Source organism: Lepus europaeus, chromosome Y, assembly GCF_033115175.1.
Source record: "Lepus europaeus isolate LE1 chromosome Y, mLepTim1.pri, whole genome shotgun sequence".
Classification (NCBI taxonomy): Eukaryota; Metazoa; Chordata; class Mammalia; order Lagomorpha; family Leporidae; genus Lepus; species Lepus europaeus.
In genome coordinates this window covers 33,072,776-33,080,078 of record NC_084851.1, presented here as the reverse complement: position 1 = coordinate 33,080,078, position 7,303 = coordinate 33,072,776, and positions in this window count along the sequence as shown.

Below are 7,303 nucleotides of genomic sequence, written 5' to 3'. Positions count from 1 at the left end.
GGTTAAACCCCAGCCTGAAGTGCTGGCATCCCATATGGGTGCCGGTTCTAGTCCTGGCTGCTCCTCTTCTGATGCAGCCCTCTGCTATGGCCTAGGAAAGCAGTAGAAGATGGCCCAAATCCTTGGACCCTGCACCCATGTAGGAAACCTGGAAGAAGCACCTGGATCCCAGCTTCAGATCAGCTCAGCTCTGGCCATTGTGGTCATTCAGGGAGTGAACCAGCCCAGTGGAAGATGTCTCTAACCTCTCATCCTCTCATTCTCTCTCTCTCTCTCTCTCTCTCTCTCTCTCTCTCTCTGCCTCTTTTCTCTCTTTGTGTAACTCTGACTTTCAAATAAATACTTCTTAAAAAAAGAGGCAACCAACATAATAAGAGAGAGTATTTGTGAACTATGCAAATGATAAAGGATTAGTGCCTAGAATATATAAAGAGATTAAGAAACTCAACAGCAAAACACACAACTCAGTGAAGAAATGAGCAAAGGACTTAAACAGATATTTCTCAAAAGAGGAAATCCTACTGATTGATAGACACATGAAAAAAATGCTCAGAATCATTAGTCATCAGGGAAATACAAATCCAAACTACAATAAGGTTTCACCTCACCCCTGTTAGAATGTCTTTCTTTCTTTTTTTTTTACATTTTTTTAACTTTTATTTAATGAATATAAATTTCCAGTGTACAGCTTATGGATTACAATGGCTTCCCCCTCCCATAACTTCCCTCCCACCCGCAACCCTCCCCTCTCCCGCTCCCTCTCCCCTTCCATTTGCATCAAGATTCATTTTCAATTCTCTTTATATATAGAAGATCAATTTAGTATAAAGATTTCAACAGTTTGCACCCACATAGAAACACAAAGTGAAACACACTGTTTGAGTACTAGTTAGAGCATTAAATCAAAATGGACAGCACATTAAGGACAGAGATCCCACATGAGGAGCAAGTGCACAGTGGCTCCTGTTGTTGACCCAACAAATTGACACTCTAGTTTATGGTGCCAGTAACCACCCTAGGCTGTCATCATGAGTTGCCAAGGCTATGGAAGCCTTCCAAGTTTGCCAACTCTGATCATATTTAGACAAGGTCATAAAAGACAGAGTGAGGATAGTAACCAATCATCCTAAGAGGGGCATTTACCAGGTGTGAACAATTATACAGCATTAAGTGGGGAAGAGGACCACCAGTACACACAGGTTGGGAGTAGAGCCATTGGTGGTAGAGTAGAGGTTATGACTACAAAGGAATGAGGCCAACGTACACTAGACAGGGCCTAGAACAAAGGACAGAGTCATTATTAGAGGAGCTAAGAAAGGTGCTGTCTAAGCTACAATTAAGTTTTCTGATTGAGAGGCAAATAGAACCTGATAGAAGGGGCTTGATAATCTGGTGGGCTTAGGCCTTGTAAGTTAAGAGGCCCAGCCCTATCTATCTCTTCACATGGGGTATATCCTAAGGGAGGTGTGAACCTCCTAGGGGAAGGCACTCTGTTGACTTTCATTACTTGGCTGGCCTGGGAGGAGAGCTGGCCAGGTAAAGGCAGGGGGCATCTCTAACAAGAAATTTACAGTTCTGCCTGCAATGTTGCAGACACTACTTGGCCATCCCCTCAGCTGCAGTGGTCACTTTGGATGTTGGGCTGAGTGAAGGGCTTTTCAGCTTAGAGCCAATAAGATCTGTGGCTCTGACCTGGGCATCCTTCGACTCCAGGGCAGGTCCATTTCCAGTGATCCAACTCTTGGCAGAGCTGCCAGGACTCTTCACAAGCTGACTTCTGCTGAAGCCCAGGCTTACCACATTGAAATCCACTGCAGTGGACTGGCCTGTTGGGTCTCCTTGAGGGGGCAGATCACTGTGCAGGTCAGCCATTAATAGGCCTGCCACCCATTGCTTCTGATGCCTAGCTTTCTTTTCCTTCTGGTTTGTGTTAAAGCAGACCAGAGGATGCAAGTCAAGGGAGTGCCCGTGTCCCATCTCTAATCTTTGGTGGCCTGAACTACAAGTCTATAGTCACAGGCATGTTCTGTAGTAGTTTTTCTAAGGTAGACAATGCCCATGAGGAAAATTATATTCTCACTTTAGAATGTCTTTCATACAGTAATCAACAAACAACAAATACTTGCAAGGATGTGGGAAAAAGATACCTTAATCCACTGTTGGTGGGAATGTAAACTGGTAAAGCCACTATGGAAGACAGTATAGAGATACCTCAGAGGATTGAATATAGACCTACTATATGACCCAGCCATCCCACTCTGATATTTACCCAATGGAAATGAAACTATCGTATGAAAAAGATATCTGTACCCCCATGTTCATTGGAGCTCAATTCACAATAGCTAAAACATGCAATCAATCCAAATGCCCATCAACTGAAGACTGGAAAAAGAAATATGGTATATGTACACAGCAGAAAAAAATGAAATCTAGTCATTTACAATAAAATGGAAGAATATGGAAAATGTCACACTTAGTGAGATAAGGCAGTTCCAAAAGGACAAATACCACATGTTCTCCCTGATTTTTTATAATGAATAGAGCATCTAAAAGGCAATCTGTAGAAGTGAAATTAACACTTTGATAAGCAATGACTTGAACAATCCTTGTCTTGACGGTGGAGGACTATTTTTTTTAAATACTATTTGTTGAACTCTTTTGTATGAAGTGAATTGAAAATAGATTTTGGTATAATGTAAGATTGATAATAAGGAGGAGGAAGAATAGTTTGGGAGTATGGGAGAAAGAATGGGAATGGTGGGAAGAATCACCATATACTTAAAGTTATAATTATGATGTGTATGAAGTTTATAACTGTAAAGCTGTATATTTCTGCATACACTCCTACCAACTTACTTCTAAGGATATAGTTTAAATACTTTCCATGGGACCCCAAATTCACCTTAGAAGTATCCACAAATCCACAAAAGAAGTATAGTTCTTGGGTGCTTCTTTAATATTGATTGTGTTTCTTTAAAAAAAGGAGTGAAATTAACTTCCAGATGCAATGACTTTGAACAGCCTTTGTCATGAATGTTGAGGAACCTTTTCAATTTTTTTGATGTACAAATTGTTGAACAATTTACTGAAATAGAGTCAGTCTTCTGTGTATAAATTTAATCAAAAAGGGGAGTTAATGGAGAATGGGACTGGGGATGAAAGAGGTAGGAGGAAGAAAGGTGGGGGAGTGAATGAGAGGGTGGGTATTATGGAAAGAATCATTATATTCCTAAATATGTACTCATGAAATGCAAGAAGTTTGTATTCCTAAATTAAAAGGTTTCCCTGTGGGGTGTGTGTGAAGTTCATCAGTTTGAAAAAAACAAAGGGACACACAGAGAGGCAGGGAATATACTCTGTCAATTGTCACTTCACAAATGCCTAAAGCAGTCATGGCTGTGCCAGACCTATTTTGATATGACATCAAACACACAGTTGACAAAAATGAAAATAAAGTAGTAGGACTGGAAAAAAAAACAAATTAAAAGACTACATACTAAAGGAAAAATTTTAAAAAAAGATAGCAAAATATAGGAGAAAATATTGGCAAACTTAGTATGATTTAGGGAATACTACAAAGAACATCCAGAAATCAGAAGAAAATATTATAAAAATGGACAAATTTAATGATACTTCTTTTATGAGCACTTAGACTTGTTTATAGTACAACTCTTTCTGGAAAGAGGTCCTGCATGGGGAGTTAGTGCACAATGATTCTTGTTAATTTAACAATTAGCACTCATATATGATATCAGTGATCAGCCTTTGTCATGAATGTTGAGGAACCTTGACATGAGCTGACTAGGGTATGTAGGGAAAAGGGAATGCATAAATTGTTTTTAGGAATATAAAGTGGTACATCTACTATGGAAAACACTATCAAGGATCCTCTAAAAATGGAACAAATGGCAAAAAGTAATTCAACTAATGGATGTGTATCCAAAAGAAATAAAATCACTATCTCAGAAATACACCTACACATCCATGTTCACATAAGCATTATTCACAAGAACAAGATATGGAAGTAACTACATTGTCTGTCAACAGATGAAAAGAAAGAACATTATACATACATAATGAAATCACATTCAACCTTAAAAAATTCTGATGTTTTGTGCCAATATGTATCCTAAAGTATGAATATGTACATTAGGCTGCTTGATATAACACAGAGAAAAATAAATGCCACTTATGTGTGGAATCTAAGGAAGTCAGTCATAAGCACAGAATATAATGTGTGTTGCTTGTTGAATGACACATTTGCATAAGGAGATAAATTAATGTTAAGATATATATAGAGCCCAGTACTGATATGAATACAATATTAGATAAAATGTGTTAAAATCTGAAATATGTTTTAAAAACTATGTAAGGTGATGGTGTTAGTTGATTGTCCTAATCATTTCATAATGTGTATGTACAAGGGGACACCAAAAGGTTTTTGATATTAGGCTTAAAATATAATGTGTATATTCCATATTCTTGTAAAAGTCCCCCACATATCAAACCATCAAGTTGCAGGCCTTGAATGTATACAAATTTTGTCTGTCATTATACTTAAATAACCTTTTAAATCTTTTAATTCACCCTATATCAAAATAAAAATTAAAACTAACTTAGGAATCCAGGCTTATATCTATGGAGTGGGAAGGTTATCATAGAACATAAATAGTTTTTAAAGCACTCATAAATGTGACTAGCTAAAATTTGTATTTTGAAAGTTCAGAGACAGATGACAGCCTGTCCACAGAATGTGCAAGGCTAAGATGACATCCAAGTATCAAGGTACAGTGTCCTCCTGCCTGCTCTCCCCATAGCCTGGACAGAAACCTGAGCCAAATGAAACTGTGTTTGTCAATGACACTGTTATTTTCAATGGAAAGTGGGGGCAAGATTCTTAGAATGAGCTATGCTGAGGCCCTGCTTCTCACAAAAATGAGAAAACAAGGGGACTGAAGTCAGCTCTGGAAAAATAACTGAGGACTCCTTGAAGGACAGCTCTTCACCCACATGAACCCCACACACACAGGGTCTGGGTTCTCCCTACTGTCCATCGCGTGCTCAATGCACAATCTGGGAAGACAGGGATGACACCAACACTGGGTCCCAGAAACTGGTCGCAGCCAACAACTGGCTGTGAGGAGACAGAACTCCAGGAGTCCCAGCTGCCAGCCCAGCCCCAACACTGAGGACCAGAGTGGGCCAAGGGAAGGGCCATGCCAGCAAGGAGATGTGGCCCACAGATTCCCAGAGAGGACCCCTGGGGAGGCGCACCTCAGACCAGCCTTCTCCACAACTTTCCCCAACCCCTCCTTCCCCATATCTGCATGCTGGGACTCTCACACTCACCATTACAGCTTCTGAGGTGAGCGGTGTCCTGACGCTGAGTTACACCGGAATTCAGTGAACACTAGAGGCCCTGCCTTGGACCTCTCTCCACTGTGATGCTGGAAGACTATGATGGCATCAAGATCTCGCGTAATTACGTAGCATTCATGCCCCACACCTGATTGGACAGTGTGTATATCCGTTAGCATGCACAACATTACCAAATACGCATCAATCAGCATCCTCCATAATGCTGACAAATAACTTCAGATCTTGCAGAAAGGAAAGTAAGAGGTGAGTCCTGTGTTCTGTTTTGAAATTGTGTCCTGCCACCAGGGGTTTTCACCTCCCTGGTCTACCACCTGCTGGGCCCACTCTTGCCTCCAGGGTATTTCCTGAGAAGATCCTGCCTGGGCTCGCAGTAACCTGCTTCAAATCAGTAACAATTTAAAGGCTGTTTATTAGCTCCTGAGCGTTTTGCATCATATGTGTGATGCACTTTTGAGTTGAGTATTTTTTCATCATTTCATATATCTTTATGCAGAAATTTAGAACAGATTAATCCTAAAGCTTTTACTCTGGCAAAACAAAAGACTGTTCTTGTATTTTTTGTATCATTGGAATTGGTGAGATATAGCAATCTATTACTACTAACTTAGTTTTTTAGTTGGTATTAATCTCTTTTTTTTACTTTTATTTAATGCATACAAATTTCCAAAGTACAGCTTATGGATTTCAATGGCTTTCCCCCCCATAACTTCCCTCCCACCTGCAACCATCCCCTTTCCCTCTCCCTCTCCCCTTCCATTCACATCAAGATTCATTTTAAATTATCATACTGTTTGACTACTAGTTATAGCATTAAATCACAATGTACAGCACATTAAGGACAGAGATCCTACATGAGGAGTAAGTGCACAGTGACTCCTGTTGTTGACTTAACAAATTGACACTCCTGTTTATGGCATCAGTAATCACCCTAGGCTCTTGTCATGAGTTGCCAAAGCTATGGAAGCCTTTTGAGTTCACCGTCTCTGATCATATTTAGACAAGGTCATAGTCAAAATTGAAGTTCTCTCCTCCTTTCAGAGAAAGGTACCTCCTTCTTTGATGACCTGTTCTTTCCACTGGGATCTCACTCATGGAGGTCGTTCATTTAGGTCATTTTTTTTTTTACAGAGTGTCTTGGCTTTCCATGCCTGAAATACTCTCATGGGCTCTTCAGCCAGATCCAAATGCCTTAAGGGCTGATTCTGAGGCCAGAGTGCTGTTTAGGACATCTGCCATTCTATGAGTCTGCTATGTATCCCACTTCCCATGTTGGATTGTTCTCTCCCTTTTTTATTCTATTGGTTAGTATTTGCATACACTAGTCTTGTTTGTGTGATAATGATAATGAGTTGAGTATTTTTATATTGCTTATATTGCTTTAAAGAACATTTAAAGACACATAATTTATTCCTTTTGTTTCCATTTCTCATGTGGATTTTTTCTAGTCTATTGTCCTTTAATATTGTTTTTATTTGTTTCTTCCTGATTCTTAGTAATGTGTGGATTTTATGATCTTTCTAGTAATCTCATTATCAGTTATATTTGTTTTTTAGATTTTTATCAATTATCTGTATATAAACATCATGCAATGCATTCATGTTTTATTACATAGAAGTTTATGCTTACAACTTATGTTTGCTTCTTGCTATTTTATTTCCCTGACTACTCTTGCAGTAGAAAGTTGAAGAGAGAAAGTTTACGTTTACACGCAAGGCATCGTATTCTTGGGAGTCATTGTCATTGAGTTGTGGCAATTGGAGAAAAACTCAAGTAGTAGTTTTTATTAATCCTGTCTTCCATCTTTCAATTAGTAACCATAGTTTAGGCATTACTGATATTTCCAGATGACAAGGGAGGGTTTTCTTTTTAGCAGAACATTACTAAAATAATATATATGTTCAGATAGCATTATAAAACAAATGTT